This window comes from Trichosurus vulpecula, chromosome 2 (genome assembly GCF_011100635.1).
Source record: "Trichosurus vulpecula isolate mTriVul1 chromosome 2, mTriVul1.pri, whole genome shotgun sequence".
Classification (NCBI taxonomy): Eukaryota; Metazoa; Chordata; class Mammalia; order Diprotodontia; family Phalangeridae; genus Trichosurus; species Trichosurus vulpecula.
Window position 1 is genome coordinate 280,179,248 of NC_050574.1, and position 19,409 is coordinate 280,198,656.

A 19,409-nucleotide genomic window follows, 5' to 3' on the forward strand; every position below is an offset into this window, starting at 1 on the left:
ATGATGCAATAAGAATCATTTTTAATAAAGTACCATGGAAAAATAAGCTAAAAACTAATTGGAAACTAAATAATTTAATTCTAAAGAATGAGTGGGCCAAAGAACAAATCAGAGAAACAATTAATAACTTCATTCAAGAGAATGACAATAATGAAACAACATACCAAAACTTATGGGATGCAGCAAAAGCAGTTCTTAGGGGAAGTTTTATATCCCTAAATGTCTACATGAATAAAATAGGGAAAGAGGAGATAAATGATCTGGGCATACAGCTGAAAAAGGTAGAAAAAGAGCAAATTGAAAACCCCCAATTAAATACCAAATTAGAAATACTGAAAATCAAAGGAGAGATTAATAAAATTGAAACCAAGAAAACTATTGAATTAATAAACAAAACAAAGAGCTGTTTTTATGAAAAAACCAATAAAATTGATAAACCTTTGGCCAATTTGATTAAAAAATGAAAGAAGAAAATCAAATTACCAGTATCAAAAATGAAAAGGGCAAGGTCACCTCTAATGAAGAGGAAATCAAAACAATAATTAGGAATTATTTTGCCCAACTGTATGCCCATAAATTTGACAACCTTAGAGATATGGATGAATATCTACAAAAACATAAACTGCCCAGGCTAACAGAGAAGGAAGTGAAATTTCTTAATAACCCCATATCAGAAAAAGAAATTGAGCATGCCATCAATGAACTCCCTAGGAAAAAATCTCCAGGGCCAGATGGTTTTACATGTGAATTCTATCAAACATTTAAAGAACAACTAATTCCAATACTTTGTAGACTATTTGGGAAAATAGGTGAAGAAGGAGTCCTATCAAATTCTTTTTATGACACAAATATGGTACTAATACCCAAACCAGGTAGAGTCAAAACAGAGAAAGAAAATTATAGACCAATTTCTCTAATGAATATTGATGCAAAAATTTTAAATAAAATATTAGCAAAAAGATTGCAGCAACTCCTCACGAGAATAATACACTATGACCAGGTAGGATATATTCCAGGAATGCAAGGCTGGTTCAATATTAGGAAAACTATTAGCATAATTGACCATATCAACAACAAAACTAGCAGAAACCATATGATCATCTCAATAGACGCAGAAAAAGCCTTTGACAAAGTACAACACCCATTCCTATTAAAAGCACTAGAAAGCATAGGAATAAGTGGAACCTTCCTCAAAATTATAAATAGCATCTACCTAAAACCATTGACAAACACTATTTGTAATGGGGATAAACTAGATGCATCCCCAATAAGATCAGGGGTGAAACAAGAATGTCCATTATCACCCCTATTATTCAATTTGGTACTAGAAACATTAGCTGTAGCAATAAGAGAAGAAAAAGAAATTGAAGGAATTAGAATAGGAAAAGAAGAAACTAAATTATCACTTTTTGCAGATGATATGATGATTTATCTAGAGAATCCTAGAGAATCAAGTAAAAAACTACTTGAAATAATAAACAACTTTAGCAAAGTTGCAGGATATAAAATAAACCCACATAAATCCTCAGCATTCCTATACATTACGGACAAAGCCCAACAGCAAGAGATAGAAAGAGAAATTCCATTCAAAGTTACTGAAGGCACTATAAAATATTTGGGAGTCTATTTGCCAAGACAAACCCAGGGCCTATATGAACATAACTATGAAACACTTTTCATGCGAATAAAATCAGATCTAAATAAATGGAGAAATATCAGTTGCTCATGGTTAGGCCGAGCTAATATAATAAAAATGACAATTTTACCTAAATTAATCTATCTATTCAGTGCCATACCAATCGAACTACCAAAAAATTATTTTACTGAGCTGGACAAAATAATAACAAAATTCATTTGGAAAAACAAGAGGTCTAGAGTATCTAGAGTAATAATGAAAAGACATGCTAGAGAAGGTGGCTTAGCCATAGCAGATATTAAACTGTACTACACAGCAGCAGTCATCAAAACTGCCTGGTACTGGTTAAGAAACAGGGGTGTGGATCAGTGGAATAGGATAGGTACACAAGTAGGAGAAATCAACAAGTTTAGCAATCTACTCTTTGATAAACCCAAAGAGGCCAGCTTCTGGGCTAATAATTCACTATTTCACAAAAACTGTTGGGAAAATTGGAAAATGGTAGGGCAAAAACTGGGCATAGACCAATATCTTACACCATATACCAAAATAAAGTCAAAATGGATTCATGATTTAGGAGTAAAAGCTGATAGTATAAGTAATTTGGGAAAGCAAGGAATAGTTTACTTATCAGATTTATGGAAAAGTAAAGAATTCATGACCCAACAAGAGATAGAGAACATTACAAAATGCAAAATGGATAATTTTGATTATGTCAAATTGAAATGTTTTTTGTACAAAAAAAGCCAATGCAACAAGAATTAGGAGGGAAGCAGAAAATTGGGAGAAAATCTTTGCAACTAGTATCTCTGATAAAGGCCTCATTTCTAACATATACAGGGAACTGAGCCAAATATATAGGAATACAAGCCATTCCCCAATTGAGAAATGGTCAAAGGATATGAACAGGCAGTTTTCAGAGGAAGAAATTAAAGGTATCTATAGGCATATGAAAAAATGCTCTGGATCACTACTGATTAGAGAAATGCAAATCAAAACAACTCCTAGATACCACATCTATCCTGTCAGATTGGCTAAAATAACAAAACAGGAAAATGATAAATGCTGGAAAGGATGTGGGGAAATTGGAACATTGTTGCATTGCTGGTGGAGTTGTGATCTGATCCAGCCATTTTGGAGAGCACTTTGGAACTATGCCTAAAGGGCTATAGATATGTTCATACCCTTTGACCCAGCAATACCACTTCTAGGGTTGTATCCCAAAGAAATCACACAAGCAGGAAAAGGACCCATATGTACAAGGATATTTATAGCAGCTCTTTTTGTGGTAGCCAAGAATTGGAAATCAAAGGGATGCCCATCATTTGGGGAATGGCTGAACAAGCTGTGGTATATGAAGGTGATGGAATACTATTGTGCCATAAGAAATGGGGATGATGCAGACTTCGTAACAACCTGGAAAAACCTACACGACATAATGCTGAGTGAGCGGAGCAGAGCCAGGAGAACGTTGTGGATATATGGATTCCATGAAGGCCAACCCTGACATACTGTGCTCTTCTCAGCAACCTAAGGTGCAAGGACAACTCCAGAGGACTCACGATGGAGAATGCTATCTTCATCCAGAGAAAGAACTGTGTAGTTTGAATACAGATCGAGGCGCACTACATGCTCGCCTTTTTTGCTTCTCTTTTGTTTTTGTTTTTGGGTTGCTTTTTTTTTTTGGTTCTGTTTCTTCTTTCTCATGATTCATTCCATTGGTCAAAATTCTTCTCCACAACTTGACTAGTGCATAAATTAATTCAATGCAAAGTTATACATGACAGTTATATGAGATTCCATGCCGTCTTGGGGAGGGAAGGGGGAGGGAGGGGAGAAAATCTGGAACTCAAAACTATGTAGAACCGTGTGTGGTAAACTAAAAATAAATAAATAAATAAAAAGAATGTGATTCAGGGTCTATGTAGAAAAGTTTGCCTTGGCAAGATGAAGGACCACCTCCTCATTTGAGGCAAGGGTGAAGAGGAGATAGTTGAGGAATATGTCTGAGTGATGGGAGGTACACTCAGAGTGCAATGTGAGGCAAGGTTTTCAGATGAAAAGGTTGGTGGAAGGGTGCCATGGGAGGCCAAGGGACATATAAAAAGGCTCGAAATAGAGTGTGGTAAGTGGGAAAGGGAATCAATTTGGGAGATAAAAAAGGATTGCCTTGCCACAGCAAGGGGCCAATTGAGATTATGTAACATAAATTTGTGTTGTGTACAGTCTTCATGGTTTCTTGATTTTCCCAGTTCTGTTTAGTGGCACCTGATTAGGAACAAAAGTAGCAGATGGTGGGTACAATATAAGGCTGGAGTTTGGCAAGATATGATCAGCAAAAGGACAAAGGAGCAAGGAACTTTAGGGTAAAGGGTGGCATACAGCTGATCTGTTTCAACAAAGGGTTGAGTTAGGTAAGGGTAAAGAATCTAGCTGATCCAAGTGCAATGGTGCAAGAACTGAAGGGTGGAGGGATTGGAGGTCATAGTGAAGACAAGAACAGGTTTAGTGGTCATAAGTCAGAGAGGAGGATGGAATGAAAAAGTATTATTTTATTATATAATTTTATATTATATAATATTGTGATATATTATATAATACATAATATCATTATATTACTATATATAATAATATATTATACACAACATGTTATGTTTTGTCCCTCATCTAAGAGGGACACTTGTGGGTGGTAGCAAGATTGAATGCATGAATAACTAAAGTGGAGTAGATAATTAGGCCAAGGGAAATGAGTAGATTTAGAATCTGGAAGGTATGAGTGTTTGAGGAAATATCAGTATCTTGTTGATGTATCCTAGTAGGAGATCAGGAATTGATGTAGGGGGGAAGACTGCTAGTCAGGTACTAAGCTCGTTGAGTAAAGAAAGTATATATTGTAGGGATCAGAATCTTGACTGGGTGACAAATTTGGATTGAATGAACCTCAAAAGAGGAGAGATTGCTGAGTGATGGTGGGAGAGAGAGAATAGGAGAGAGATAATGTGGAACAAAGAGTGTTTTCACTAGCCTACCATGGCCAGCGGCTTAAAGGTATCAAAGTGCAAACAGTACTGGAAAAGAAGGAGCAAAGTCTCAGTGAGAGCCATGTGAAAGTGAAAAGTTTTAGATGAAAGCCAGTTTGTTAATTATGGAGCTGGCATTGCAGAGAGGACAGTGGAAGAAGTGGTTCTAGCTGGAGTGGGACACAGGGTTAGGGAGTGGGCTTGAGAGAGATGGGAGTAGATGTGGCATGGAGAATGGGGTTTATATTATGACAGAATTCAGAGACAATCAGAGTCACCAGCATGAGGAGAGTCTGAGGAAGTGAGAGTATGCTACTCATTGAAGAATAAGTCCAAACAGAATATCAATGGCTGGATAGAGCCCAGTTGAGGGAAGCAGGTGATTAGAATATTCAAGGCCCACCCTTGCAAGATCCAGCATTGTGGCAGATGATGATACTGTCTCAGGTATCAAATGCTTTCCTCAAAGCAGGAAGTGGGAGGTGAAGGCATAGCTTGGGGGAGTCAGGATCACTAACCATTCTGAAACTATATAGAATTGCTTGGGACATTAAGAGAGTAAGTTACTTTCGCGGAATCACACAGCTATGATATTTCAGCAGTGAGACTTGAATCTAAATTTTCTTGACCTAAGACTAGTTAGCTATGTGCTTTACTATGCTACCTCTAACTTTGTGATATTAACAAATATATCACATTTAAACTACTAAGTAGTTATAACTAGGAAGACAAAACTTCTTATAACTGTATTGTACAGTGATTTAAAAAATTATTTTCATTTTTTCTAAAATGGTTTGAATCCATCCCAAATGGGCCATTATTTTCCTTGTTAACAAGCATGAGGTAGCTTGAGCTCATGGAAAATTAATATTTTCAGCTTAGCCACATTAATATTAAAATATCCAACTATTATTGTTCACTTTACAGTTTCCAAAACAAAGCACTTTTGTTTTTGAAACCAGAATCATCAATTCTTACTAGAGAAGTGTAGCCATCTCCCATGAATTTATTATTCCCCAAAGTGTAGGTAAAAATACATCAGTAAATCTTTAGGGAAAATGTCCATTCTCCAAACTACTTGGCATTTCTCAGCTTGGGTGTTCTGCTATTCCAACATGAGCAGAATTTCCATTGGGAATTTATATTGCCCTAGCATGCATGATGTCTAGAACTTAACTCTAAAGTCACTTCAATGAAGGGAAAATCACAAGAGGAAAAATACATCTTAAACAATTGAGAGTCTTAGATGTCAGAATATAGTACTTCTAATGAGACAGAAGGAACCTAATATAGAGAAAAATTCTTTCTCATTCCATTTAAAGTTTACGAAACAGTTTATGAGAAGATTATATAAAATTCCTCTCTTATAAATGGTAGAAAAACCCATTTCTTGATTTGTCTGCTAAGAGTAGAATATCTGGTGTCCTCTGAAAAGAGGAGGTTATACTGTGTTTGGTGCAAAGGCATATATGCCCCTACACTTCGACCTCTTTTACCATGTAACCTTTGTAACAGCAAGAGGTCAAAGAGACTTAAGAGATAATCCCCATTTTACAACCCAGGAAAGAGGCCCAGAGATGTGGCATGCCTGTAGAAGCTCACTCTATTTAAATTGACAGAGCAGTGAACAACAGGATTTTAATTCAAACCCCGCTCTTCTGAATGCAAAACCAATTTTCAGTACAACAATGTGGTCTCTTTCCATGTTAAAACTTTGTATCTTCAATCACTTTTTTCTTTACTACTGTACCTGAGAAGAAAGTCCCCCTCCTTCTAATCGTTCTCATTCTACTTGTCTTCTGGAGCCCATTTTCTCTCATTCTTAGTTTCACAGGGACTTTGCTCATCAATTACCTTTTCTCTTCCCTTCCCCATTCCCATTTCTCTCTTCTTGCTAGCCCTTCCACCTCCTCTCTCCCACGTTTCCTTGTGTCTGCTGGATATCTCCACCTGGAGCATTAAACTCATCATGTCCAAATGGAACTTAGCATTTTCTCTACCAGCTTCTCTTCCTGATTTCCTTATTTCTGCTTACCTATCCATTATTTTCCCAGTTATCAGCTTAATGCTGGATTCAAAGTAAAGGTTTGAATCCACAGCTATTTCCTGTGTGACCTTGGAAAAGTGACTTAAACCTTCTGGATATTGGTTTATCTTTAAAATGAGAAGATTGGACAAGATGAATTTTGTAGGCTTCTGCAAAATTCTAGGGGTTGCAGTATGAAATGAAAACTCAAAATTTTGGCAATGTTCATGTATGGGAGTCTGGATATCCTACTTCATTGCAGCCCCTTAAGTATTTTTTTCCTGACTGAAGTGGTGGGTTTAATAGCTGGTTGCTTGAGTTGCCAAAGCAATATATGATTAGTAAAGAGCTCAAGGTATATTGACCTGCTATCCACTGAAAAGGAAATCTGTTTTCTTTTTAAATAAAGGAACAGAATGTACATGCTGTGGGAGTACGCATGTTTACATATCTGATTCATGAAGGCTGATTAATTACTCATTTTGAAGAACTTATAACTTTGCAATGACCCCTTTAAATACATGATGGAGTGCATGGGAAGTAAAAAATTCTCAGAAAAATGTAAAAGGTAAGTATCAAATTTCCTATGGTGGTTAGCATCTCATTACTCAATGAATCTCTATTTCAAGTTCCAACAATAGTCTTGATCCACACAGTTAAACTTGCAAAAGAGTCTTTCTATTAAGCAGCTTCAAGTAGGCTGGGGTACAGTTTATTATCTAGCACTAAAACTATTCTTATGAAGACACCTGTGCAAGCCAGTTGGCTCTAGTCAGCTCTCCCTCTCTCTTTAAAAATGTATTTAATTATGTATATAATTAGCATGAGTTAAGAGACAGGCCAGGCACCTACCATAAAATTCCCAGTTTGCCAAAAAAAATTACAGCAATAAAAATTACCAAGTCAGTGAGAATTTTAACCTTCTGTAGAAACTTGTATAGAAGGACTTCTTTTATGTCAAAACCTACTTTTATTTTAATTTCAACTTTCCTTGATTTAGCAAAGAAAGGGATATTTTTACACCCATATTATTTTTACACCTCTTCTTTTTTTTCCCCAAGGAATGGTCCTTTAGATTTCATTTTTCACTTCCTCTGGTATTAAGGCAATTTGTCACCATCATACTTTTATGTTCAGCAACCGTTTTTAGTCAAGTGTCTTGCAAGCTCTGTTTCCTTTCTCCCAAGGAGTGTCATAACAGAGTTGACGATGCATCAGAAATAGTTTGACCAAAGGGTAGCATAAAGTCAAGAGTAAAGAAAATATTTACAAAGATATTTGACTGGGAATTTTTTTTCAATTACCTATTCAAACAATACTTTAACAGCACAATGGTATGATTACCATGGAGAAAACCATTAGAGCATGCAACTGAGAAATTGTTTCTCCAAACTACGTCTTTAGCTGTCGTCCTTTGTGTATGAAGATGATGTTACTGACTAGCTGACAGCTGGGCATGTTGTATAAGTTCCCTTTCACTAGTGGGGATGGATTGTGCCAAGACATCAATATTGTCTTGACTGGTTCCCCTTGTGATCAATGGCAAGCATTTGTGAGATGCCTGCTCAACATGAAAGTTACTTCCCATGCTTATGAAAGGTTTTCTTTGTGTAAACTTGCCTTCTGCATGTTCAATATGAGTCTTCTATATAACAGTAATAATAATGATAACACCTTATTATTATCACAATAATTATTATTAGTGTCAGGGCTTAAATTTGATGGAATTCATATAGAAATAGTCTTGGTACAGGTTGTTCCTTTATACTACTGTTTCTTTATGTTTAATATTTGGTAGACATGCATAATGGATGAAAAAGGGTGGGCTTGGTGGATTAAATGATGTTATTTTTTAATTGAATAGCAGTATTGATCTCCTAGAGGCTCGATGAAAGCATTTCTGGGACAACTGCAATAGTAAAAGGATGAAGGGAATGACAAATACTTTACTCTTTTCCCACATTTAAAAAAAACAACCCAACAAACAACAATTCAGCTGTGTCTCTATATTTTGAGATCTTTTAATTCCATGTAAATTGGGATGAATATTTGGTATGGTGACACCAATTAAAACAATTTTTCTTCAGTTTACATGGATCAATGTTGTATTCAAGCGATTTTAGGCTAGAGTTTTGTATGTGGTGATACTCTGGTTCTAGTTAAGTATTTTTTTGCATTTTCAAGGACAGTTTAGACTTCATGTGAGAGAACTTGGAGCAATAGGTAGAAGCTGAAGATAGATTTAGGTTTGATATCAGAATAAAGTTCAATCATCAAAGTCATTCATAAGTGAATGGGCGATCTCATCTCAAGAAGCAGAAGGTTCTCCCAACAGAGGTCTTTGAACAAAGCCTTGATGATCACTTGCGTAAGTCAAAGAAGATGTTCTTGTTCTGATATTGGGTTGAATTAGAGACTCTCTGTGATTCCCTCTGATTCTGAGATACTGTGACTCTGAACTCGTATATTATTCTCAAAACCTGTTAAATTCACTAGAAGAACCAGATTTTTAAAATCTGACCTTGTAGGGAGGTCTCAGGGTGAGAACTCTTTCTAGGAGTGCTATACTTTCACAGTTTTGCAACTTACAATGTTAGTTGCCTACAGGACTCTGAGTAGTTAAGTGTTTTCCCTGGATCAAACGACCACTATGTGGAAGAAGTAGAATTTAAACCTTGGCCATCCAAGGCCAACCCTGTATTTACTGTAGCACACTGTTTCCCTACAGAGAATATAGACCCTGAATTATATGGGGTGGTACTAAGCTAGCTTTCCCAGATACCAACTTGACAAAAGCATTAAAATTTACCCTAAAATAGTTAGGTGGTACAGTGGACAGAGGTTGCAGTTAGAAAGACCTAAGTTCAAATCTGGCCTTAGATGGTTACTAGTTGGCTAACCTCCAGGAAATCACAACCTCCATCTGTGTCGATTTTCTCAACTGTAAAGTGAGGATAATAATGGATAATAATGACACCTACCTTCCAGGGTTTTGTAAGGATCAAATGAAATAATATCTACCAAGTAATTAGATTAGTAGAGTGGCTGAAACATAGGTGCCTAATAAATGCTTATTTCTTTCCTTCCTAAAATATCCATTATTTATTTAATCTCTTTTTAAAAAAATAATGCTTCAATAGATATGTGATCTCATTAAAGTAAGTGTTCCTGATGCAGGAGATTCTTGTTCGTGTTGTTCCATGGATACCTTATAGTCTCCTCAATGTGCTAGAGACTGAGGGTCTAGGCTTTTCTGTATTTTGTGGGTATTACAGCAGCATTTGAGATGCCAATTTGTTCATTCCTGTTCATTCCTTGCTATTGCTACATGACCAGTCCACCTTTTTTTCTTTTTCCTTACTTTTTTTTTTTTTTGGAGGAGGGAAGACAGGGCAATTGGGTTTAAGTGACTTGCCCAAGGTCACACAGGTAGTAAGTGTGTCAAGGGTCTGAGGCCGCATTTGAACTCAGGTCCTCCTGACTCCAGGGCCAGTGCTCTACTCACTGTGCCACCTAGGTGCTCCAACCTTTTTTTCCAATCATACGTTTTGCTCATTGTCATTTTATTCCACTTCTGGCATGCAAGTCTTTGTCAGAAATGTGTCACAGACTACTTATAACCCCTCAGTAGGCCTACAGCTTTCTGAGTCACTTGTAGCTTTGATTCTTCTGAGACTACTGTGTTTCAACTTCTATGTTATGGTATCATTAGAAGCATTCCTGTGATAAAAAGAAGACATTTTACGCTGAAGAACAATTTGAGATGGTTAAAAATTCTGCACAGTTTTCCCACATATAATCCAATCCACTGTCTTCCTCCTGTCAAATTTTTGGCCAGATGCATCATCTACTCGTAGTCCTGTCCCAGATATATGTACTGATAAACTAATTCAAGGTACTATGGATCCAATTGCATCTAATAGTAATGATAAGTGCTAGTATTTCTATAGAGTTGCAAGGTTTGCAAAGGGCTTTACAAATATTTCATTTTATTCTCAAAACAACCATGAGATGTATGTGCTATTTTCCCCATTTTTCATATGAAGAAATTGAGGCTGAGGGAAGTTAAGTTGGATCACACAGCTAAGAAGTGTCTGAAGCTGGATTTCACCTCAAGTCTTCCTGACTCCAAGTCTAACACTCTTATCTACTGTGCCAGCTAGCTGGACATCCATTTCACTTTTCCAGTATGAATTATTAGACAAATCTCATTAGTATCTTCAACGAGATATGTAAATACTATGTCATGGTCTGGGACTCAAAACAATCAATTCAGTATTATCCACTAGAAGAGTTTCTGCAGGACTTGATCATTCACAGAGAATACTTTTTGCACCTTTTATAGGAAACCCTAAATCATTGACAAATGTTTGTGAATATGTCCTTTTCCTGTTCTTTTTTGGTAATTGAAATTAATAATAAGAGATCGATTCTTTTAAACAAATTAGCTGTGTAATTACTTTTATCCAGTAATCTCATAGGTCTTAACACATGCATGAGAAACTCTTTGTGGAAAGAGCGCCTTTAGGGCTGTACTGTTTTCTTCCAAATAAAATCCCATTATTTTTAGTGTTGTTTAGTGATCAGTCTTGTCCAACTCTTTGTGACCCCTTTTGGGGTTTTCTTGGCAAAGATACTAGAAGAGTTTGCCATTTCTTTCTCCAGCTCATTTTAGAGATGAGAAAACTGAGGCAAACAGGGTTAAGTGACTTGCTCAGGGTTATACAGCACACACATTATTAGTAGTAGTATCAGAATTATTACTAATAATAGTACTATTACTACTAATGATAATTAGCATTATTACTAATAATAGTAGTATTACTATTAAACTATTACTATAAGTTAAACTATTAAATAATAGTACTAATTATTCGTAAAAGTACAATTGCTACTACTAATAATAGGGGCATCTAGGTGGTGCAATGGATAGAGTGATGGACGTGTAGTCAGGCAGAGTCATCTTCTTGAGTTTACATTTAGCTTCAGACGCTTACTAGCTGTGTGATCCTGGGTAAATCACTTAACCCTGTTTGCCTCAGTTTCCTCATCTGTAAAATGAGCTGGATTAAGAAATGACAAGTCATTCCAGTACCTTTGTCAAGAAAACCACAAAAGGGGGTCACAAAGAGTTAGACAGGACTGAAACAATTAAATACAGTATTACCAATAGTACTATTATTAGTATTAGTAATAGTACTAATAAATAACCATTAGGCACAGTGGTATCTTGTCTCCTTTGTTTCTTTCTGTTAATTGTGAAATTATAAAGATGTAATCTGCTGTAGCAAGTAATTTTTCAGCCTACTTATTCCTTTCATGTATTTTCGTCAAGTGTACCGTAAACATGTACATAGATCATCCTCTCTGCAGTAGAAGAAAAAAGTGCAAGGTGGAATGGAACAGAGGAAAAAGACCCCAAAACTTTCTGGCTATTAAGCCAGAGTACTTGGGTTATGACCCACAAGGGATGTGGGACTCAAACATGTTACCTTTGTGACCTTAGACAAGTATTTTAACTTTCTTGGGCCTGTTTCTTTGTCTGTAAAATTAGAGGGTGAGACTGGATATCTTCTATGGTCCCTTCCAGCTATGATAACCTTGCAAAAGGATTTAAGATTGTTCTGATCTTAATCTTAGTCTGATCTTCATTTTAAGTGTTATCTCAGCTTTTTAAAATAGCACAGGAAGGACTGAGTTGTTCCTAGAGATCACTGGAAGCCATTATAAAATTCATATCACTTTGTATTCAATTATATCTTTGCAATGTTTTTCAGTGGTTTTGATATCCTCTTCCTGGATATAGTTGTTTTTTTTTTTTCTAAAATAGTTGTTAACTTCAGGATTTCAAAATTAAACATTTATATGTGACCAACAAAAGAAATTCATGGAGTTAGCATCTTCTTATTATTCTAATTTATCAGTGATTTGCTGACATACATGAGTGGACTTGGTTTCTATACAGAGTAGTCCCTCCACCAATGAAGATGAAAACCCATTGTGTTGGAGTTGTTTCCATGATTAAGAAAAAAACTTGGTGTTGTCCATATAGTTACACGTTTGGCATCTTTCATTTTTGCTGCATTACAAGCTCACCTCCTTTTCTAGTCATACATGTCCTTGAAAATGCCTTTTAAATATCACATTTGATAATGTTATATTTGACTTATACCCAAAGTGTTATTAATCATGTGTTTTGAGTTACTTGTCATTTTGATTCTTTTGAGATGGTGCTATTTCATGATTCACAGTCATACGTTATTACCAGAATAATATTAGCATTAAAGACATAGGGATTTGTGGCACTTAGCAGTTTGGGGTCATTGGATAGTTTCCCAAATGAGTTGCAAAACTACTTCTTCCTCCTTAATTCTGGGTCCAACCTGTTGTCCATCTGTACCACCTATCCACAATATTTACATTGGTGACTAAATTGATGGAATTATAAGAACTTTATTTCATAGTTCGGATAATATGTGGCAAGATTTTTGAGGGTAGGGACTGTCTCACTTTTATATTTGTATCCTCAGTGCTTAGCATAAAGCACTTACTTAATTTGTGCTGTTTGCTTGACTGATTTCATTTTCTTTATCCAGCATGGATGGTTGGAATGATCCCTATTGCATTCCTGTAGATTTCACTGAAAATTAGTAGAGGTGTCAAGCTCAGTGAAATTAGTAAGATTCTGCCTGGTCTTCAGTTATCCTCTGCCACAATGTTTTGTAAATGAGCTTGTACTAGAAACTGGTGTTGCTCTAATCTGCTATATCTATCTTCTCACATGAAGAGGCATGAAAGACTTATTACAGTAGAGGGAAAGAAGGAAGGGAGTAAGGATTGTTTGAACCTTACTATAATCAGATTTGGCTCAAAAAGGGAATAACACAAATACTCAGTTGGGTAAAGAAATCTATCTCACCGATAGGGAAGTAGTAGGGGAAAGGGGAAAGAAAAGGGATGGGGCTGATAAAAGGGAGGGTAGGTTGAGGGAGGCGGTGGTCAGAAGCAAAACACTGGTGAGGAGGGACAGGGTGAAAGGAGAGAGAGAAAGGTATAAACAGGGAGAAAATAGGATGGAGGGAAATAGAGCATTAGGAATCATAACTGTCAATGCAAATGAGATGAACTTTCCCATAAAACAAAAGCAGGTAGCAAAGTGGATTGAAAACCAGAATCCTACAATGTGTTGCTTACAAGAAACAAATTTAAAGCAGAGATGCACACAGAATAAAAGTAAAAGGCTGGACTAGAATCTATTATACTTCAGCTGAAGTATAAAAAAAGCAGAGGTAGCAACAATTCTGATCTCAGACAAAGCAAAAACAAAAATAGGTCTGCTTAAAAGAGACAAGGAAGCTACATCTTGCTAAAAGGTACCATGGACAATAAAGTAATATCAATACTGAATATACATGCATCAAGTGAACAAGTTAAGTGAGTTACAGGAAAAAACAGACAGCAAAACTATAGAAGTGGGGGTCCTTAGCCTCCCCCTGTCAAAATTAGATAAATCTAACCATAAAATAAACAAGAAAGAAGTTAAGGAGGTGAATGGAAATTTAAAAAAGTAGACATGATAGACCTCTGGAGAAAACTTGAACTGAATGAGGGTAGAAAGGAATATACCTTTCTCTCCACAGTACATGGCATCTACATAAAACTGACCATGTATCAGGGCATAAAAACCTCACAATCCAATGCAAAAAGCAGAAATATTAAATGCATCCTTTTCAGATCATGATGCAATAAATGTAATAAAGAAAAAGGCATGGAAAGAGAAAATAAAAATTAATTGGAAACTAAATAATCCAATCCTAAAGAACAAGAGGGTCAAACAACAAATCATAGAAACAATCAACAATTTCATCAAAGAAAAAGACAATAATGAGACCACATACTATAATTTATGCAATGCAGCCAAAGCAGTATTTAGGAGAAATTTTATATCTCTAAATGATTACATGAATAAAATAGATAAAGAGCAGATCAATGAATTGGTAAGGCAATTTAAAAAGTTAGAAAAGGAACAAATTAAAAAATTCCCAACTAAACACCAAATGAGAAATTCTGAAACTCAAAGGAGAGATTAATAAAAGTGAAAGTAAGAAAACTATTGAGTTAATAAATAAGACTAAGAGCTGGTTTATGAAAAAAATAATAAAATTGATAAACCTGTGGTTAATTTGATTTAAAAAGGAAAGAAGAAAACCAAATTACCAGTATCAAAAATGAAAAGGGTGAATTCACCACCAACAAAGAAGAAATGAAAGCAATAATTAAGAGCTCTTTGTCCAACTGTATGCCAATAAATCTCACAATCTAAGTAAAATGGATGAATAAGTATAAAAATATGAATTGCCCAGATTAACAGAAAAGGAAATAAAATACTTAAATAACCATATTTTTTATTTTTAAATTTGGTAGAACCTGCCTGAGTTTAATGGTATATAGTCTTGGAAAATCTTAGGTCACCTCCTTGCCACAATAAACTATTGGAATTGGACTTTTATGGAGAGTTTGACCTATAAGGTGGCTTAAACTGAAGGAAACTTTGGGGGTTCAGCTGGTAGAAATTACAAAAGAGAAAATTGTTTGTATGTTGTCTTTAGAGTGTTTAGTAATCCCTAATAAATGCATGCTGCTGTTACTGAAGATAACAACAGAGGTACTTTAGGCCACTAAGTAGAGAAATGTGTTCTGGGGGTGTGTGAAGGAAAAACAAAGAAAGACATAACAACTTGTTCACTTACTGCACCTATGTAACAGATGAGAAAAATTGCACATGGGCACAAAAATATCTTAAGAAACCTTAAAACAAAATATATCAGCAACTGCAAATTGGTGTGTTGCAAACTGAGTCCAAAACTGATAGCAAAATCCTTTTCTGTGCAAGGGCTTAATCAGAACTTGGTGGGTTGATCATTTCCTCTTGTGGATGAGTTTAGAACTTATGTTTCAAAAGAGAGGGAATAAATTGCCCTTTTCTCCTCAGGTAGATAACATAAAAGAGGAAACCAACATTACTTCTTTCTTCATCCCTGTCTCATTTACCAATCACCAAACAGCCTGACTCTTTTCTGAGCTCTGATAACAGTCAGGATTTGAGAGAAGGAAGAAGAGAAATGTGGGAAATAATCCATGTTTGAGAGTGCCTCGTGTGAGAGAGACTAAGAGAAGTCACAAGAAAAAGACCCCAGAGGGGAAAAAATTGAAATGGGCAGTGCTAGGATCAGGACATTGCATCAGAATGAAAGGATTTGGGAATGGGATAGGGAAGCAATGGGCAGCAGGAAAATGAAATAAAACAATTCTTGTACTGGAAGACATCTTCATGCTGTGCAATACTTAAGCCATTCAAATAAATAGTTATGTATTCCAGGTTTTAAAGAAGGAGAGAAATCCGGGAATATTCAATAGGCCTCTTTAGAAATCTATTTAATTACGTTTACTTTCAGGAAGTTCTTCTTAATTTCTACCCTAAATCAGCATTGCCGAAATTTAAGCCCATTTCATTTAGTTATCTTCTGTGAGAACAAGAACAGCTGGTCAGTGCTTCAGATATTTGGAGCCAGATATTAAGTCACCCCTCAGTCATCTTTTTTTTTTTAACTAAATCATCCCAATGATTTGTGCTGCTCTTCTCTTAACCCTCTCTAGGTTCTTGTCCTTCAAAAACTGTGGAGGCAAAAATTTGATAGGATACTGTTTTCCTGTTTCTTGCCTTGTATACCTGTCTGGCCCTCAAGAATGAAGGGAAGGAGTGACCAGTACAGCCCAACATCCTACCTCTTATAACATTTCAGCTACCCTGGAAATGCCTGGCCTCACTGCACAGTCAGTGAGATTGTATCACTTATCATAAAAATACTATAGCTGTGGGGTTTTTTCTACCTAGCTCCCATTTACAGTATGAATAATGGCTTCAGCACAAATCATTTCCAAGGAATTAAGTCCTCTCAGTGAGAGGGTTAAATCCCCAGGAAATGACCTGTAGGTGACCCAATTGCTTTGGCATTGAGGATGGAATTTCAGATCAATGGTTGAAACACTTGGATTCTGAAATATAAAACAATATCTCTCTCTCTCTCTCTCTCTCTCTCTCTCTCTCTCTCTCTCTCTCTCTCTCTCTCTCTCTCTCTCTCTCCCTCTGCCTCTTGTTACCCCAATTGGTATTATTGGATACAAGATCACTTGCAGGTTTTTTTTTCAGTCCAAAAAGAGTAAATACTTTCTGTTCTTCAAAATGTTTAACAATCTTTTTAACATCAGAAGTGGCCATTAATTTCTTACTCATGAAAGAGCATTGCCTCACCTAGGCCAAAGCTTCCTAGTGCTATCTTCTGGTGACATTTCACTTTTCACTTTTTAACTTTAGCACTAACACTAATAGAACTTTTACCCTGAGGCCAAAAGAATATCTCCAACTTACATATTGTGTAGATGAAACCTGGGAAAAAGGTAGAAGGGGAAGGTAAGAAAAGAATCTTGTGTTCTCATGAGACATAGCTATGGTTATTACAGTATCCTTCTAATGGAAATGGCCTCTTCCTTGCTATTGGAGGCTGGGAGTTAGGAATTAGGACTGAGACAAAGACCTGTGGAGCCTCACCCTGAATACATGTGCCTGGGGTTCTGGGCACTGTAATGCTGTAATCACACACATCTGGATCAGGTTGCTGAATCTACTGAAACTGAATGATGAGTCCAAGAGAGGCAAGTCATCTCCCTTCTGTCATAAGCAGTGTCTGAGAAATAGAGTGTTGTTGTGCCAGGTAATTAAGGACTTGATAAGGCAAAATATCAAATGAAAGTATTACCCTCCTTCTAGTTAATCAGGTTTATAACCTTAGAACTATCCTTAACTTCTTGTTCTCTTTTCATGCTTCGTATCTCCTCAGTCCTAAAGTCTCCTTGATTCTATCTCTGCATCATAAATTGAATCTGTCCTCTTTTCTCCACTCAAATGGCCACCAGTCTAGCTTAGGCCCTCATCCTGTCCCATTGGGACTATTGCCACGTAGCTTCCTAACTGTGTTCCTGGCCTAGACTCTTCCTGCTCCAACTCAAGTTCCACATTGCTGCCATGCAGAAATTCCTAAAGCACAGGTCTTAACAGATAACTCCCCTCTCAAGATATTCTAGGGGCTCCCTGTTGCCTTTCGGATTAAAACACACACTCCTCAACCTCACTTTTAAAGCCCTTGTCAATCTGGTTCTGGTATACTACAGGCTGAGTATATATTGCTTCTTGCAGTCTACATTCTAGCCCAACTGTTTGTTGTTCCTCATATGCTGGCTTTCGTTTTCTCTATTTGTGCCTTTGCCTAAGCTGTCAACCATAGCTGGATCATACTTACATGTTATTCTGGTATACATGTTGTTTGTCCCCATTAAAGTTTAAGCTCCTTGAGGACAGGAGTTAATTTATTTTTGTCTTTGTGCTGCTGAGTTACCAGTACAGTATCTGGCAAGTAGTAGGTATTACATAAATGCTTATTGAACAAATGAATGGAAATGGAACAAGAATGGGCATTTTTTTCTTAGTTTCACAATACCCAAGCAAAAAGCTACGAGAATTGGACTTCAAAGTTAGACCAAGAATATGCATATTAGGAAACATCTGCCTGCTTGCTAATAGACTTGGATTATCATTGTTAGCGTATATTTCTCCACTACTTCACCTGACTAGTAGGTCCTTCTTCTTGGTCATTGGTAGGTGAGGACTACTTCTATTTGTTTCTATTTCTCTCTGTGTTTCCTTCCTCACAGACTGGCTCTTTCAACTGAACTCCCCTGCAGGTGGCAGCTTCCATAGCCAATGGCAATCAGTTACAGCAGAATGCTGTCCACATCAACCCTGACCTATACCAACTCTAGCCATACGCCCTGTTGGCCACAACAATCAGGCACACACATGAATGGAGGGCTGCTACAGAATGGTACTTTTCCTGTGTCAAACCAAATTTTGTGTGTGCTCACTTCTGGTTATGATCATCTCCTTCCTCCAGTTGGAGAGGTGGGGAGTGAATGGATTAAATAATCCAATTTGAAGATGCACTAAGAGAAGTTTAAATGGTATTTATCACAGTAAGTCAGAACACAAATACAGCCAGGGTTGGTATTTTTTAGTCTAAGGATATTGGAAGTCGACTGGTTCCCTTAAGTTTATTATACTGGCAGACAGTAATTAAAGCCCCATTGCATATTTGTCCCTTTTTTGCTCATCTTCCACCACTTTCCCTTCTTTTTTGGAACATCTGACCCAGAGACATACTTGAATGTTCAGGTATATTCCCATTTTTGTATAAAACCAGATATTTGTAGGCCTTTTGTGTGCATGTTTTTAAAGAAACTATGAGAACATGGGAACTGTAAAACCTGACTCTTCATTACTCTTCCCATTACATGGGAGTGGTTGAAATAAAAAGCCAGGAAATGGGAAAAGAATGTTGCCCTCACCCTGAAAACTCATTGATGATCATTGTTCCTGCCCTTAAAGAAGAAAAGAAAGAAAGAAAGAAAACTCTATAATTACAAGCAGCAATAGGAGAGAGACCTTGAGACAATCACCTCTGCTTTATTCCCCTTGACATCAGTTTTCCCGGACCTTACATGAATATGAGGATTTTTGTGAAATAAAAACTGAATGAAAGGGCATGTTGACAAGTCTGCTGTCCAATGTGGGCTCACCAAATTCCCATTCCCATTAATAGGAGCTCTGCACAGA

General features: G+C 36.6%; 1 protein-coding gene across 1 annotated transcript in view; it reads right to left on the reverse strand.

Moving 5' to 3' along the window:
* ARHGAP15 (Rho GTPase activating protein 15) overlaps window positions 1–19,409 on the reverse strand; it is an 858,653-nt gene that overhangs the window by 146,317 nt on the left and 692,927 nt on the right. The window lies entirely within an intron of this gene.